At 38.6% G+C, this 11,408-nt stretch overlaps 1 pseudogene across 1 annotated transcript; it reads right to left on the reverse strand.

Moving 5' to 3' along the window:
- Window positions 1-6,408: 6,408 nt before the first annotated feature.
- On the reverse strand, window positions 6,409-8,216 carry LOC309861902 (interferon-gamma-inducible GTPase 10 pseudogene; annotated as a pseudogene). Its single transcript has 2 exons — window positions 8,144-8,216; window positions 6,409-7,754 (listed from the first exon to the last, which is right to left on the reverse strand). The product of its transcript is annotated as an interferon-gamma-inducible GTPase 10 pseudogene (transcript).
- Window positions 8,217-11,408: the final 3,192 nt, after the last annotated feature.

Raw genomic sequence — 11,408 nt, forward strand, 5'->3', positions numbered from 1 at the left:
GGGCATGTGCACCCCAGTGTTCATAGCAGCAGGTGCCACAATTGCCAAACTGTGGAAAGAGCCAAGATGCCCTTCAACAGACAAATGGATAAAGAAGATGTGGTCCATATATTCTATAGAATATTACTCAGCCATCAGAAAGGATGAATACCCAACTTTTGTATCAACATGGATGGGACTGGAGGAGATTATGCTGAGTGAAATAAGTCAAGCAGAGAGAGTCAGTTATCATATAGTTTCACTTACTTGTGGAGCATAAGGAATAACACAAAGAACATTAGGAGACAAAAGGGAAAAGAAAGGGGGCAAATTAGAGGGCATGATGAACAAAGAGAGACTGTGTACTCTGAGAAACAAACTGAGGGTTTTAGAGGGGAGGTGGGTGGGGGGATGGTTGAGCCTGGTGGAGGGTATTAAGGAGGGCATGTATTGGGTGCCTGGGTGGCTCAGTGAGCTAAACCCTCTGCCTTCAGATCAGGTCATGATCCCAGGGTCCTGAGATTGAGTCCCACATTGGGCTCTCTGCTCAGCAGGGAGCCTGCTTCCCCCTTTCTCTGCCTGCCTCTCTGCCTACTTGTGATCTCTCTGTGTCACATAAATAAATAAAAAATCTTAAAAAAAAAAAGGGGAGGCACGTATTGCATGGAGCACTGGGTGTTATACATAAACAATGAATCTTGGAACAGTGCATCAAAAACTAATGACATACTGTATGGTGACTAACAGAACATAATAAAAATAATAATACAAAATAGAACAGAAGGAGAGATAAAGGGTTTCCCAGAGAAAATAAACTTGGAGGAATTCATCACCACAAAATCAGTATTATAAGAAATTTTAAAGGGAAATCTGAGTGGAAAGAAAAGGCCATAATCAGGACTAAGAAAAATAAGGAAGGAAGAAATTTCACAGGCAAATGCAAACATAACAAATGTATTAGGCTAAGCGCTTACAAGACCAATCTCGAGGTTAAAGCAGAAAGGCAGTAAAATCAATTATATCTATAAAAATCAGTCAAGGGATTCATAGCTAAAAGGGTGTAAAGGCTGACTCCATATATATAAAGCATTGGGGTACAAGGCATAATGAATGGGTTCAAACTTAAGTGACCATCAACTTAATAAAGGCTGCTATGTGCACAACATTTACATGCAAACCTAATGCTAACCACAAATCTAAACCCTGTAATCAATATACAAAAAATAAAGAGAAAGGAATCTAAGTATATCACTAAAAAATGCCATCAAACTATAAGAGAGTGAAAGAAAAAGGAAGAGAGAACTAAAAATACAAGCATACTTATAAAAAATGACAGTAAAAAAGACAAGCATATTTATCAATCAACAATTTGGTTGTAAAACAACCACATGTTCCAAACAAAAGACATATATGAGTGAGAGCATAAAAAAGCAAGACCCATGTATAATCTGTCTACAAGAGACTCAGTTCAGATGAAAATATTCATGCAGATTGAAAGCAAACTTATGCAGAAACATTTTTCATGCAAATGGAAGTAAGAATACCAGAGCAGCAATACTTATATCAGGCAAAATAGTCTTTAAAACGAATATTGTTGGAAAAGACAAAGAAGGATATACATTATCATTAAAAAAAGAGTCCAACAAGAAGATATAATAATCACAGATGATTTGTATACACCCAACATGGGAGCATCCAGATATGTAACCCAAGTATCAACACACATACAGGGAATAATCATAAGGAATACGATACTAGGGGACTTGAACACTCCACTGACATTAATGGCTAGATCATCCAAACAAAAAAATCAAGAAGGAAACAGTGGCTTTGAATGACACGCTGGACTAGATGGATGTAACAGATACATCAGAAGATGGCATTCTAACCAGCAGAATGCAGATTGTTTTCAAGTTTAAATTAAAAAAATACATGGAGAGGAATGAAAATGAAAACACAATGGTCCAAAATCTTAGGGATGAAGAGAAACTATTCTAAGATGGAAAACTGTGGCAATACAGGCCTATGTCAAGAACAACAACAACAGCAAATCTCACGAAAGCAAGCTAATCCTACATCTAAAGGAGCTAGAAACACAAAAAACAAAACACAGCACTAGACAGGGAAGGGCGTAATGAAGATTATGAATGTAATAAACACAACTGAAATCAATCAGTCAATCAATCAATCAATCCCCCAACAATTGAAAAGATCAATGAAAGAAGGAGCTAGTTCTCTGAAAAGATCAACAAGAATGATAAATGTTTAGCCAGACTCATGAGAGAAAGAGGGAGGGAGAGAGAGAGAGACATAGAGACAAGAGGATTTAAATAATCAAAATCAGAAGATAAGGAAAAGTAACTACTGACACCTCAGAAAGTTAAAGGACTGTAAGAGAACACATTGGACAGCCTAGGAAAAAAAGGCTAAATTGTTAGAAACATACACCCTTCCAAACCTCATGCAAGAAAGAATAGAAAATGTGAAAAGATTGATACCTAGCAATGAAATGGGATTATAATTCAAAACACTCCCAGCAAAGTCCAGGACCACATACCTTCAAAGATGAATTCTATTAAACAGTTAAGAAGAGTTAATAACCTATTCCTCTGAAACAATTTCAAAAAACAGAAGAGGAAGGAAAACTTCCAAATTCATTCTGAGAGGCCAGCATTACCCTCAGACCAAAAGTAGATAAAGACATTATAGAAAAAAGGAAACAACCGGACACTAGCTCTGATGAATACAGATGCAAAATGCTCAAAAAGATTAAATAAACTTAACCAAGGAGGCAAAAGACCTGTACTCGGATAACTATAACACACTGATGAAGGACATCGGAGATGACACAGACACATGGAAATATATACCACACTCATGGACTGGAAAACTCAATAAATGTTAAACGTCTAAAATATGCAACACAATGTGCAGATTCAATGCAAGCCCTATCAAAATACAAATAAACAGACCTAAAAAAAAGAACCCTTAAAAGGGTCCTCAAATTTTAAAATTGGAATCACAAAATACTTTGAATATTCAAAGCAAACTTGAAAAAAAAAAAGAGAACAAATCTGGAGATACCATAATTCCAGATTTCAAGATATACTAGAAAGTGTCATAATCAAAACAACATGGTATGGGTACAAAAATAGACACAATATCACTGGAACAGAATAGAGGCCCCAGAAGTAAACTCACAATTATATGCTCTATGAATCTATGCAATGGGAAAAAGACATTTTCTTCAACAAATGGAGTCGGGAAAACTGGAAAACTACATGCAAAACCATGAAACCGGACCAGTTTCTGACATCATATGTAAAAGTAAACTCAAATGCATTAAAGACCTAAATGTGAGATCTGACACCATAAAAATCTTTAGAAGAGAACGCAAGAAGTGTCCAACTTTAGTTATAGCAACATTTTTTGAGGCGGGGGAAACAAAATAAAAAATAAACTATTGGGACCACATTAAAAAAAAAAGAAGGTTTGTACAGTGAAGGAAACTATGAACTAATCAAAAAGACAATCTACTGAATAGACAATATTTGGTAATGATCTATCCAATGAAGGGTTAATATCCTAACTGATGAAACTCAACACCAAAACCTCCCAAATAATCCAATTTCAAAAATAAGCAGAAGACATGAACAGCCATTTCTCCAAAGAAGATGTACAGATGGCCAACAGACACATGAAAAGATGCTCAACACCACTGACCATCAGGAAATGCAAACTAAAGCTCAATGAGTTATCACCTCACACTTTTCAGAGGGACTGAAATAAACACACACACACACACACACACACACACACACACACGAAACAGGTGTTGCGAGGATGTGGAGGAAAGGAACCTCCCACGTTGTTGATGAGAATGCAAACTGGTGCAGCAAATCTGGAAAACAGTATGGAGGTTCCTCAAAACCTTAAACATAGAGCTGTCCTGGGATCCAGCAATTGCACTACTAGGTAATTACAGAAAGGATACAAATAAACAGTTTTGAAGGGATACCTGCACCCTGATGTTTACAGGAGCACTATCTACAATAGCCAAGTTATGGAAAGAGCCCAAGTGTCCATCCACGGATGAATGGATAAGGAAGTATGTGAAGTATCTATACCAGAATATTACTCAGCCAGGAAAAAGAATGAAAGCTTGCCATTTGCCATGGAGCTAGAGAGCGCTGTGCTAAGCACAATAGGCGAGTCAGAGAAAGAAAAACTCCATAGAATCTCACTCATATGTGGAACTTAAGAAACCAAACAAATGATCCTAGGGGGATTAAAAAAGGGAGACAAGCCAAGACATAGACTGTTAACTACAGAGAAGAAAAGTGATGGTTCCCAGAGGGGAGGTAGGTGGGAGGATATGTGAAATAGATGTTGAGGAATGAGTGCACTCATCATGATGAGCACTGAGTCATGGTTAGATGTGTTGAATCACACTGTTTGTACCCCTGAAACTAATATAACACTGTATGTTAACTATACTGCAATTTTAAAAATTATAAATAAATAAATAAGTGCAAATAAATAAATAAATAGAATCTTGAAATAATTTTTATTTTGTTAAGCCAATAATTACCTTAATTTGTTTTATGCTCTCTATTTCTATAAATGTTGGGTCTTTTTGTTTAATTACACAGTTATCTAGCTTTGTAACACTGTGGTGTGTTCCAACGTAAAACAAGTTTTACTGAGTAAAATCTAGCCCTTACACTGTCTCTGCACACAGTACCACTAATTCCCCTATAGATAATGGAATTTTATTACTGAAATTGTCTTTTGTTAAATTGAAGAACATAGCAAATATTTATTCATATTTTGCACTGTCTTAGATCATCACTAACATGATATATGGACTTACTTCTTGCACTGAACAGTATATCCTGGAGATGAGAACATAACATTGTACAGGGTGTTACCTCTTTGTACACTTGTCCTGTCATCTATTTTGCGGCTGTAACATTTCCTGCTGAGGGACATTGGATTTTTGTGTTTTACCATTTCAGTCAGTGCTGTGATTAATAGTTTTAAGCAGACATATTTTGTATTTTTTTCCAGCTGTTTTGTCCCCCCCCCCCCAGGTTTATTTAGGTAAAACTGACAAAGTCATATTTATTTTAAATGTACAAGGTGATGATTTGATATATGATTACTGCAATGAAATTAATTAACACATCCATCAACTCACATATGTGCCAAATTAATTAGTACATCCATCACCTCACATATTTATCCTTTGTGTGTGTGTGGTGAGCAGGTGGAGGAACCACTCTCTAACAAATTTCAAGTATTGTGTTGTATTATTGCACAGTGTTACTAAGTATAGTCACCATGCCACACATTCACCTTATAACTGAAAGAGGTGATCTTTCAGCAGCATTACATATTTCCCCCACTTTGCAACCCCCTGCCAGCCATTAATCTACCCTCAATTTCTATGGCCCAGGTTCTTCAATGTGAGATCACTGGGTAAAGTGTAAATGAGTGTGTAACTTTTATGGAGATGGCCTAATTCACCACATTATAGGCAGATCATTTTGTGCAAACACCAATATTGCATGACAATAATTATTTCTCAACCATTTCACCCATGGAATATGACACGGAATGTCAAACTATGCAATCTCCTCCAATGTAATGACATGATAAACGATATGTTAGTGATATGACATTTCTAATTTGCATTCCTCTTATTAGATGAGGGATCAGATATGATTAAGAAAAACTTTTGTAATTTTTAAAAATTTCCACTTAGATTTGCCACAATCCTCTTGTCTCTTATTCCTTAACCTCTCAAGTTCAGACACAAAATACGCTGAGAGCAACCAAGGGGTGTTGGTTGCAATACGCAATCCTTGGACTATGTCCCCGTCTTATGCACTTGTCCCTCTCACAAGTTACCCCAGATAACGGTTTTCGTTAGTTGATGTTTCTCTTTCATTTCCGGTGACACATGTTCAGCTTACCATCTGTTATGTTCTTAAATAAAATGATTAAGTCTAGAGAGGTCAAGGAGGATATCAGTCACCTTAATTGAGAATCTATTAATGATCAGAATGTATGCATTCCCAACAAAATGTCAGGAACACCAAAATTGCACTATGTATGCATTCATTTAAAAAATCGTTTTTGAGGACCTACTGTGTGCACAGCCATTTTTTTTTACTAAATGTCCATAGAGAAACCAGTGCTGGCTATGAAGTAACCATCACACAAGGACTAAGATCTTCTGAAGGAAGGATTCTTTAGAGCTGATTGCTCTTATTATCAAATAATAGTCCCTAAGGGGGTAGTTTGTTCAAGAGTGTATTATGGAAATGTCCATGATACACCTTGAGGGCAGTGGGACAGAACTGCATCAAGGGAGCCCGAAGTCAACGTTCCAGGCACCAGGCACCATGACAACACTGAGAAGAATCAGGAGCTGGGTGTCTCACTTTTCCCATTATCATTCCTGACATGCTGAAGTAGGGAATTTGGTCCAGAGCCCACAACATCCTTAAAATTGTCTTCTCTAAGAAGAACTTTAGCATCCATTGCCACACACTCAAGGAAATAATTTTGTAAACAGAAAATCATCTCAACGTAAAAAGGAGAGGCACTAACAGGGCAGAATTTTTCCACATATCTCAACAGTTTTTCGTCTAATGACTCATCATCCTTCTCAACTGATAGCAAATGGGGAGACATGAGGTTTGCCTTGAGTTTCTGTACAGACACGTTAAAGTCCTTGGCTATGGTTTCCAGGGATGCATCATCCAGACTAAAATGAGACCTGTAGAAGGATAAACTCTCCTCCAGTTTCTCCATATCATTATCACTGAATGAACCCATGAAAAGGCTGGAGGCCGAAGTTCCAGCCTTCAGGGCCTCCAACCAGACCTTCTTTCTCAGGGAATCCCTCCTCTCATCAATGGCAACCTCAGCAACAGTTGACAGATATTGCATGAAGATGTGGTGCTTTTGGTGCTTGTGGATTGGGAGCTCCCTCAGAAGCGTGGTCTTTAGGCGTTGGAAATCAAAGTCAGACAATTCAAGGCTGGAGACTAGGAAGATGTTAGTGTCACCCATATTGGCTTTCTCCAACTGAGTCACATAGTAATTACGGATCCTTTGCAGGACTTCATCCTTATTGAATGTGCTGGGTTTCAACTTTCTTAGATTCTTTAAATCAACGTCTACTTTAGTTCGGACAAAATAGAAATGCTTCTTCATTTTCCTAATTGCCATAGTCAGATGCAAATCATTCTCTATGAAGCATGTAGCAGAGATGACAATAAAGAAATCATATTCCCCAAATTTCATTTTCTGCAGATACTCATGTAGTGGAAGTTGAGTGGTTCCCAGGCTAGGCAGGTCCCATAACATCACATTGGGAAATTTTTTGTATTCGTATTTGGTTCTCTCCAAGTTTATCTCCAATGACCCAGTGTGGGCAGCGTTTTCATCATCTTGCTCAACTCCCAGCAGGGCACTGATGAAGCTGGACGTCCCTGCCCCAGACTCCCCAATCACAGCAATGTTCAGAGGGGCATTGTCAATGTCTCTCAGTGCATCACTAATTGCAGAAACTGCTCTCTGAAGGTCCCCCTTCTCCAGGTGTGACTGAATCAATGTGATGGCTTCCTGAGAGACCATTTTACTTTCCAGTTTGAAGTCCTTAAAAAGCTTGTCAAGGCTGGAGACCAAATCACCACCCTCTGCAGGAGAGGGTGTGGAAGAGGAAGAGGAGGACTGACTCATGGCTGGAGCAGTAGAAGGCACTATGGGGAGGAGACAAGAAAGAAGGGAAAAAGAGTTAGTGCAGCAAGGGATGGCTTGGGTTATGCTCTTAGGGACAGGTATAACATCAGTTCTGGACACAACATTGTATCCAGAAGCCCTTCTTCTTCTGTCTAGGCATTGTGTGGACTTCTGACCTGGATGTAAAGTTTGCCCTTGCTCAGGCTCTTCCCTTATCTTGGAAAGCTCTTTTTCCTTAAGGTATTGTTCAGTCTTGCTGACTAATTTTTCTATCCAAACTTTCTTGCCTACATTATCCTTTATTTATCTTGCTTCACTTGTCTGTAATGTAATGTTATGAATTTAGTATTTCTTCATGTGACAAGTCTAAGAAGACAGCACCAGCTCTTACTCTCATACCCCTTCTCACCTGTGGTGTGAGTCCCTCCAGAAAGTCCACTTCTGATCACCTCCCACCTCATGTCATAGACTTTGGTTCTCATATGGGCAGTTAAATAAGGATGAGTGGCTCCTTTCTTTCTCAGAAAAGATACTGTATATCTTCCTTAGGAGATAGAAACTTTTAATGGTTGCAAATGTGGTTTCTTTTTATCTAGAAAGTATGTTGGCTCATGGAACTAGGTGTGGAAAGGACTCTCTATTTTTTCTGGAGCAGAAACATCAGGTGGTATGGATTCTAATGTTCTAAAAAGTCATTCTGGACTCTCCACGTGGGACTTGTTATGGACCATCCCAACTGTCCCTAGATCCCACCCATCCCTTGCTTCCTGCCCTGTATTAAAGGGGACAGAACAGAAGTCAGGGAGATAATTCACCTAGTGGACTGGATAAATATAGAAAGTGGCCTGAATAAAGAGCTGTATAACGTGTCACTGATGTAACAAATGATGTTAACAAAGACTGAAATTGATTGGAATGTAAGGCAGCCATGATAAGGAGCTCCCTCTGTCACCTTCTCTGAGGTCAATGAAACTTAGCTTGTTCTGGAATCTTGGACCTATCTGATCACTGGAGGCGGGACCAGAAAAAAATCATATACCCAGCACTAAAAGTAATGTGAAGAGTTTGTATACTGTTCCCTATAGCGATTGAGAATAGAGTATTAATTTATTTTAAATTCTTAAATTTTTTAAAAACTTTATTTTTTCAGTGTTCCAAGAGAGAACAGAGTTTTTAGACTAGGAAGCAAGTCACTTCAAGTCACCACTGATGTCTGGGCAGGTTGGAGAGGTGTCTTTGTCCAAAAGTGAGTTATCAGACACATCTTCCAGGGGCTTCCTGGCAGCCAGAACTGCAGCCCAGAAGAGAGGACGGTGAAGCCAAATTGGAGAAGAAGTTTTTCAGACCAAGTGTACATTGTTTGGAGTCTCACACATACGAATGGGGTATGTGAACATTCTCCTTAGAAGAGTAAAGCATGGATATTTAGCTCATTATGGGTGAAAGGGGCACTAAAAATTATACTGATGTATCCTATTCTCTCCCCTTAGGAGGACAACCTTGCCTACAGCAATGGATCCTTTGCCAATCATTGTTTTTCTGCTTTCTCTCTTCACTTAAAAAACTTTCTACTTCTACAGCTCACTGGAGCTCCTTTCTATTCCCAAGATGGGACACTACCCAAATCAAAAATTATTTAAGAAAGTCAATTAGGTCTTTAGAATTTACTTGGTTGAATTTATTTACCAGACTTATTGGCAGGGTCTAGATCCAAAGCAAACTTCTGACAGTATCTGGGGACAACAAAAAAACAGGTTTGGTTTCCCACAAATCCTTTTGATTTCATGTTTCTCTCAGCATTTCCATGGGCCATTGAAAGGCCATCTTGTTTTGAGCTCTGCTCTGTTTTGCCTGAGAGATTCTCATTGAATTGCCAGTCCAGGGTTAATGAATCACTCTGTCACAGACACAGCCGGCAGTGACAGAGCACAAGGCCTTAGCCCGTGGTTGAGTCCAGAAGTCCACTTTGGAATCCCTTCCCCAGTTCCAGTCCACAGTCTATATTTATTGCTTTTTGCTGGCTTAGGCTGTTCCCTGTTTCTTGTCTGCAGGCTTTATTAATGGAACCTGCTGGTTTAGCTCATGACAGACATTGGTGGTGATGTGTAGGAGGTGCTCTACGGAACAGTCCAGAGTAACTTCTAAACCTAGTTCCTGGATGTGAACTCAGATTTCAAGTTGGCAACTGTTGGTGGCAGCTACAGTTCTGTGTGTGTGTGTGGAATCAGGCGGTGGTCCCTATTCTCCCTATTCTTGGATGTGTGCTGGTTCAATCCTTGCCCTGGCCCCTAGTTCTTTGGTTACTGCTGTGTCCATAGTTCCATTACCTAAGTACTTTGGTTTCTCTTAATAGTCCATGAGATAAAGGCTTAGCTTAAAGATAAACAATAGATAAACTAGTGAATAAATAACCAAGTGAAACATAAATGGGATACTTAAAAATCCAAAGAGGTAAGTGCTCTATGTGGGCATACTGTTTATTTTACACCTAAGAATGATGGTTCTGACTCTTACCATGTTGGTGGGAGTGCCAACTGGGGAAGCCACTCTGGGAAGCAGTGTGGAGTTTCCTCAGAAAGTTAAAAATAGGACTGCCCTATGACCCAGTACTTGTACTAGCAGGTATTCACTAAATATTACAAAATTACTGATTGAAGGGTTATATACACCATGAAGATTATAGCAGTCTTATCTACAATAGCCAAATTACAGAAAGAGCTCAAATGTACAATAACTGATGAATGGATAAAGAAGATGGGTACACATATATACTGCATACACATACACTACGCAATATTATTCAGCCATAAGAAATATTGAAATCTTGCCTTTTGCAATACCATGTACAGAAGTAGAGTGTATTTTACTAAGTAAAAAATTCAGTAATGGAAGAAAAAAAATCACATTATTTTACTCATATGTGGAATTTAAGAAAAAAGTGATCATAGTGGGCAAGAAAGGGAGGTGAACCAAGACACCAAGAAAGATACTCTTAACTATAGAGAAGAAAGTGATGGTTACCAGAGTTAGGGGTTGGGTGAGGTATGTGATAGATATAAAGAGGGCATGTATTGTGATGAGCACCAGATGTTGCAAGTACGTGTGGAATCACTAAAACTGATATTATACTTTATGTTAATTATCCTGAATTTAAGCCAAAACTTAAAAAGCAACAACAACAAAAAAGAACTATGGTACTGGAAGTCATATGGAAGCCTTTATGGAAGCCATAAAGGTCTACAAGCCTGTTTTGTGTCCCAAATAACTTGCCTTGGTACCCTTCAGGTTGGGAGCCATAAAATAAGGCCAGACAAACATGTATCAGTTGCCCCCTATTTGCTATTGGATATAGGTAGACAGAAATGTGTGTTAACCTCCATTTAAGGCTAGCTTCCTAACAATCTGTTGTCAGCACTCAGAGGCAGTACAATGGTCATTATGAGGACTGTAAAGTACAGAGGAAGGAAAATCAAAACAACACAAAGAAATGGAAAGACTTTTCATGTTCATGCGTTGGAAGAACAGATGTTAAAATGTCTCTACAACCCACAACGACTACAGATTCCATGTAAGGTCTACAAATATACCAAGAACATTTTTCACAGAGATGGGATGAATACTCCTAAAATTGGTAAAGAACCACAAAAGACCCCACAAAGCCAAACCACCTTGAG

This window comes from Mustela nivalis, assembly GCF_964662115.1.
Source record: "Mustela nivalis genome assembly, chromosome: 3".
Classification (NCBI taxonomy): domain Eukaryota; kingdom Metazoa; phylum Chordata; class Mammalia; order Carnivora; family Mustelidae; genus Mustela; species Mustela nivalis.